This window comes from Sturnira hondurensis, unplaced genomic scaffold (genome assembly GCF_014824575.4).
Source record: "Sturnira hondurensis isolate 20B ecotype Veracruz unplaced genomic scaffold, ASM1482457v3 Scaffold0021555, whole genome shotgun sequence".
Taxonomy (NCBI): domain Eukaryota; kingdom Metazoa; phylum Chordata; class Mammalia; order Chiroptera; family Phyllostomidae; genus Sturnira; species Sturnira hondurensis.
The window spans coordinates 4,040,243-4,046,781 of record NW_028094186.1 but is presented as its reverse complement, the minus strand read 5'-3'; positions in this window follow the sequence as shown (position 1 = coordinate 4,046,781).

Here is a 6,539-nt window from a genome sequence, read left to right as displayed (position 1 = left end):
GGCCAAGGATGGGGTTACCTGGGCGGGCCCAGCGGCCCGGGACACCCCCCCGGGGGCGGGCCGGAGAGGCAGTAGTAGCTGCCGCCCTTGCCCGCGGGACTGGGCTTCTTGCGGGCCTCCCCTGACCGGCGCCCGGGAAGATTTGGGGCCGGAGCCCTCTCCAGGCACGCCTGGCTGTGCGCCACCTAGCCGGGCCAGGCTAGAGGCGCGGCGACCCAGCTGCCGGGTCCCTGCCCGGGCCTTGGGGACAGGCGGGCACAGCTCCCCCAGCCCGCCGCTGCGGGCACTGCAGGGCTGCCCTGGCGGCACCGCCTCGCCCCCGCCGGCGCCGTGGAGCTCGACCTCGGCCCGGACGGACCCAAGCGCTACTGCTACTTGCGCGCACCCAGTGGCTTGCGCTCCAGGCGCCAGGGGCTGCACACCCAGGAGTTCGGGCTGCCTCACCGCACCCGACCCCCAAACCCGCCCCCACCTCCACCCCTCCAGGCCCCTCCCTGCCTCCCGGCCAGCGCGTCCTCTGGCCCAGCCCTTCCCTGGCGCTCACCTCCCTCAGCCTTCCGGGAGCTGGACGGGGCCTCCCCAGCTTTGGGCAGCTTGGGACAGTGGCCCGAGACTGCGGGAATCTGAAACCTCGATTCTGGCTAGCCCTAAGGAGACCTAAGCAGCAGGGTAACCGAGTCCCTTACCTCTCTCCGCCTCCGTTTTCTCATCCAAGGAACGGACAGAAGACCTGGTGTGGTTGTGAGGATGGGAGGAACTTAGGAAAGTCCTTTGTAGCACACTCACCAAGTCTCGCTTTGCATTTTGGCTTTCGGGGCCTTGTTTTATTTACCCTCCCCAATCTGGCAGATTCAGCCCCTAGCTCAGTGCTCGGCTATGTTTGTGGAAGGCATGAATGAAATGGAATGGGCTGTGTCTCATTGGTGTGGAGTGCTCCGTCCCACACCATGATTAACTGGTGGGCACATAACTGAGAGTTATGTGCCCACCCCCAGGTAACCCATTCATCAGGTCCCAGATCAGCCCACAGCTACTCTGAGCTGGAGGGACCTCTTGTCTAAAGGAGAAACTAAGGCCCAGAGAGGGGCATGGAGGTGCCCTGCCTTGCTAGGGCACAGGGACAGAGCCATAGAACAGGCCTATGCCCTCCCCCTACCCAGGCGTTGTTCGCTGTTTTAGGAGCCCGAGGTCAGAGCCGGTGGAGGGTGGAGGCGGTTGCGTCTGGGTGCAGGAAAGGTGCCCTCAGCTCCACCGAGTCCCTGAGCTCAGCACAGGGGAGGGGCTCAGTAAACATTTGGTGTTAAGAGTCGGCAGAAGGTGGCAGGGATTTGTGGGGCCGAGCAAGAGTACAGATGGAGGCTCACATACCATATGTCTAAATATTTGCAAGTTATAAATCAAGCTAACAAAATGTGAAATAAAATATGTTCTATTCTCCCCCCTTGACAAGCACACTTTCATAACAGCCTGGAACACCAGCTTTGAGTGTAGAATTCTGGCTCCTCGGACCCTGCACTGGAGCGCAGTCGTGGGGTGGGGGTGGGCGGGAGGCCCCCTCCTGCCCTATCTCTGTCTTTCTCACTCTGCAAGGGGCCTGTGTGCACACACATGAACATCTCAGCCTGCCCGTGCTGGCTCTGTGTGTACTACCCCTCCTCCCAGACAACTGGGCATCCAGGGGTGGGCATCCAGGGGTGTGGTCTGCCCTTGCGGGACGGATCTGTGGGAGAGACCCGTTTAGGTCCTGGCCATCTGGGCAAGGTATCCCCGGGTCCTGGGCACCCAGAGTGTAATCTATAGGAAGGGGCATGGGCTCCAGGTGGGCACCTCCCTTTGGCTTCTTGGTGTCCTTTGTCTGTGCTGAGAGCTTAGCTGGAGGAGGACCAGAGTGTGGGGTCCCAGGGCAGGGGCCACTCTCACTGAAGGGTGGCACTGAGTTATTGAACTATTTTGAGCCAATGTATTTGCTTCCTGGAATCTCAGTGTGGTGTGGTGGAAAGTAATAATAATAACAATAATTTAAAAGGGTAACAGGCGATTATTTTAGGGCGGCCATGTAATTTTCTTCTAAACCAGGGCATTGCTAAGAGTGACTGGGGACTCTAACGGGAAGACCTGCTGGGCCATCAGGAACTGAAGAGGAGCTGCCCCAGGCTGAGTAGGATGTCTTGTTCTACTAGAATACTCAGCCCTTCCTAGGCAGGGTGTCATTCTAAGTGGTTTCCACGCTGTCACTCGTTCACCCCTCGCAGCAAATCCCAGGAGTAGGTACTGTTATTTTCCCCATTTACAGGGGAGAAAATGATGTGAATGACTCGCCCAAGGAAGGTTGTGGACCCAGCACTCCAGTGACGTGTCCTTGGCCCCCACGCTGCCCCGTGACTGGGGCTCAGGTGTTGGGGCCGGAGCCTCTGTCTCGCAGCACACGGCCCTGGCCTTTGGGGAACTGCTGGACCTCGGGTGTCTCTGTCCTTCAGATGGGGACAATGCTTACCTGGCTCAGCTTCTCTAGGGGCTGCTGGGAGACAGGCAAGAAGCAGTGGGTGTGAGTCCTGGGAGCTGGAATGAGCTGAGCAGGGGAGGGAGGGAGGGAGAGAACGGAGGGCCCGAGGCCAGGAAGGCCCGCCCTGATCGTGATAAGGACCAGGAGGAGTCCTTGGGTCTGAGTCAGTGGAAAGTCTTAATGGGAAAGTCTCTTTGAGGAAATGCTCTTCCAACTTCCAAGAACAGTTCAACTATGAGGCTATCAATTCAACTTAATTAAAAAGTTCAATTGTCAATTGAAAGCTCTTTCCTATGCAACCACATAGTAATGACAAATGTGTATCTAGTGCTTCCAAGTGCCAGCCACTGTTCCAGACTCGTTGCTGATGTTAACTCATTTAATCCTGGCCACAGCCTGGGAGGCAGATTCTGTCATTGTTCCCAGTTCCTGGTGCCTGTTCCAAAGTGCTGTAAGATCCATCACCAACCCCGTAACATAGGCACAGATTGACCAGATCCCCCCTTTTACAGATGGAGAAACCAAGGCACAGAGCCATAAAATGGACAGCCCACAGGCACACAGCCAGCGGCACAGCCAGGGTGGGGATGTAGGAGGTCTGGGTGGTGAGTTACCCACTCGACTGTTCAGTAGACGGGAGTCTTCCACCTGCAAGGATTAGTGTCTGGGGCCAGAAGGGGCAGGTCATGGGGCTTCTCTAGGCTCCTGGGAGTGCCCGAGGCCTGAGGTGGGACCCTCCTTACGGCAACCCTTTCTGTTCCCAGAGCACTGAGAACCGTGGCCCCTGCCCCCATAATGGAATCGGAACATATCTTGGTCAGTTCCTCTCCTTGGTTGCAGGAAACAATTCTGTAACTTTCTGAGTGGCTCATGTCTGAAGCGAGTTCTCCTTTCTTACTCGTAAAACTTTGGGAAAATTCATCTAGGAAGGGAAACCGGGCCAAGTTTTCAATCAGACGGAATCCCATGCAGTGGGTCTACATTATCGCCGGCTCGGCTCTCCGTGGATGGGTCCAGAGCAGCGTGGGGGTGTGTCTCCAGCCCCATCTGGGGAGCACCCAATCATGGAGCGTCTGGGTCACTGGTGACTGGGGTGTGCAGTCCAGTGTCACCAATTTTTAGGCAGACAAATGAGGGCTTGGGTCTAGAAAATTCTTAAAACTATACATGTTTTGTTCGCAGAACTAAAAGGAGAGGGTTCCTCTCCCGCCACGTTTTCTTGCCTGTCCAGACAAGGCCATACCTTCTTGGGCCCCTGACCAACATGGGGTAAGTACCTGATCAACCTCAGCCAGGCATGCGGTTTGGGGGGCCCTGGGCAGCTCCCTTCCCTCTCTGGGCCTGGCGTTTGCTCTCTAAAGACCTTTTGAGGAATTTAGAGCCGGGATAAAGTGGAATGTCAAGTCCTCAGGAAGACCTCTGTTTGTTCTCAGCCCTGCCAGATCCCTTTGCCTCTCTGAGCCTCAGTTTCCTCATCTGTGCAATGGGGATTATAAGAGATACTGTGAGGGATCGATGTGGCGATGTGTGTAAAGCCTGCCCAGCACGAGGTCCGGCTTCAATGGATGTGAGCGCTTCCTCTTGTTCTAGAGTTTAAACCAGAAGCTACACTCCGGTGGTCAGCAAGTGGGTTTTGCTCGGCCCGCCCAATGTTTTTCCATATATAAATCTGTTGACAACATTTCAAGATTGAAAGATTCACATAAGAAGCTGGATCCCCAGTTCCTCTTGAAAAAATGGGGAGACTTGGCATCAGGGCGTCCACATTCTCGGGTGAGGAGGAGCGACCTCCACACATTTCAACAGCTCACTCCTGTCCCCACGCTCCAACAGAGCGCTCTGGGCAGGAAGGAAGCCAGTGTTTCCTGAGCATCCTACTGTGTGCCAGGGACCACATCAGCTGCTGTGCCCACACATGGCATTCAATACTCACTGTAAATCATCAACACCTTATTTCACCAATGAAGAAATGAAGGCTCAGAGATTCGTGATGGGTTGCCCAAGCTCACAGTGGTAGCGGGTGGGATAGCCGGCACTTCTAATCAGGACCTGTGTCACTTTTCTCTCTTCTGCCCTGAGCCGAGCGCAGGGTCCATGCAGCAACCCTGGCTCTGGCCTGTGGATGGGCTGAAAGACGGATTTCGGCATGTGATGTCCATACCTGGGGTTCCCATCCTCTACCTGCAAACCCCTGGGGGTGGGGTGCTGTGGAGTTAGGGCAGGGATCCATGTTCATACCTACAATTCTTGGAATAAAATTCTCCCACCTACGTACATATCAGAGGATCATAGTGTTAAATTTTTTATTATAAAAGTGTTCAAATGTAACAATAGAAGAAAACTGTGGTGTAATAAACCCTCACGTATGCACCACCCAGACTCAGCAATTATCAGTATATTTTGACCCATTTGCTCTTTGTTGGTTTGTTTGTTTCTCTTTTCTTTATGGGTTTATTTCAAAACCACCTGGCTACTCAGGTCACCTGCATGTACCTCAGTGTAGGTCTCTGAAACCAGTGGTGTGCCAGAGCCAGCTGGTTCCGGCTGCTAGGAGCTGGTAGCGCTCATTTCTTTTTAATTCTGATTGTAGTGATGTCACGGTGGTAGCTTGAAATCAGCCGTGGTGGGAGTATTTACAGCATGGAAATCAGCAGATGCGACAAACCAGGGCTCCTCTCCCAATGCCACCCAGAGAAGTGGTTGTTAAGCATTCACACCACCGTCTGAAAGACGTGCTGGCATGCTCTCACATAATCTCCGTGCTATTATCTCTTCCAACAAAATGAATGCTAACATTCGAGTTGAACGTCTCCAGCAGTTTAGAAAGAATGTGTGTTCACAGGTTGCTTGTCTAATCAGGAATCAAACAAGGTCCTGCCATGCCATTCGGTCATTAGGTCTCTTAAGTTTTCTTAATCCAGGGCATGCCCCTCTGACTCTCACCCGTGGCCTTTTCCTGCCCGTGGTCATTGCAGACAGCGGGGTGGCTCATCTGCAGAGGGTCCCCATTCTGCATCGGCCGTGCGCGCTCGTAGCTAAGGTGTTCCTCTCTGCCTACATTTCCTGTCTTTAAAGTTGAATAGATTCAGCTCAACTTTTCGCTGTTGTTGTTTTGGAGGGAGCCAGAAGACTTCATAGGCGGGGCTGGGTGTTACAATCAGTTTTTCAGTGCTTATAGATGATTTGTGACGAGTGAACGGCAGAGTTACTGAAAAGCATTTTAAAATTCATGGTGGCTTTGATTTTATCGTCCACGGACAGCGCAAGTGCATGCACTATGGATTCTCTCGCTCTGAAGGAGGGGCTTTAGAGCCTGGAAAGCTGGGTCCTTCCGATTGGGCCTCACCAGTCTGGGCAGGTCTTTCTGCATTCCAGTCCCAGGGATAAGGAACTGCCTGTGGGAGTTCATTTCCAGATGCCGTCCCGTGGATGGTCAGGTATTCCTGCCTCAGGTCTAACTGCAGTCTTTCCTGCTTCAGGTGCAGCCCACATTCTCTTCCTAAAACTTTTTCACGTGCGGTCTCTTAAGTCTCTTCCAGCACCGAGGAGAAAAGCAACCATGAGTATCCTGTGTTTACAGGACTCCAGAACCTGTGCTCGGAGTGGTGATCATTTCACCCAGACATGGTTCTAATCTCATGCCCCCAGCCCCAGAAGGAATTGTGCATCCCTTCTCCATGAGCCTGAAGGATGGGGGTCCTCATGGGTCAGGGAAGAGAATGTTCACCTTTGCCCACTGTCCTGGAATGCCCCTGTGTACCCTGGCTGGCGGGTCTGTGGTCTTGTCCCCCTACCCAAAGTCATGTCTTGGTTCTCATCTCCAACAAGACTCCTGTCCTTGCCCACTCTTCCCATCTGGATCAAACCCCAGAATCTGATTCCTCTCTACCTTTATCCTCTGGTCTGCTCCTTTGGGCTTGACCCCACCTCACTGAGTCAGCCGGGAGCTTGCTCTTTCCTCCCAGAAACGGGGAGCTGTGGTGAAAACACTTCTCGCAGCTGAGCATTCTGCTTGAGCTTCGGAAAGTGGCTTGAT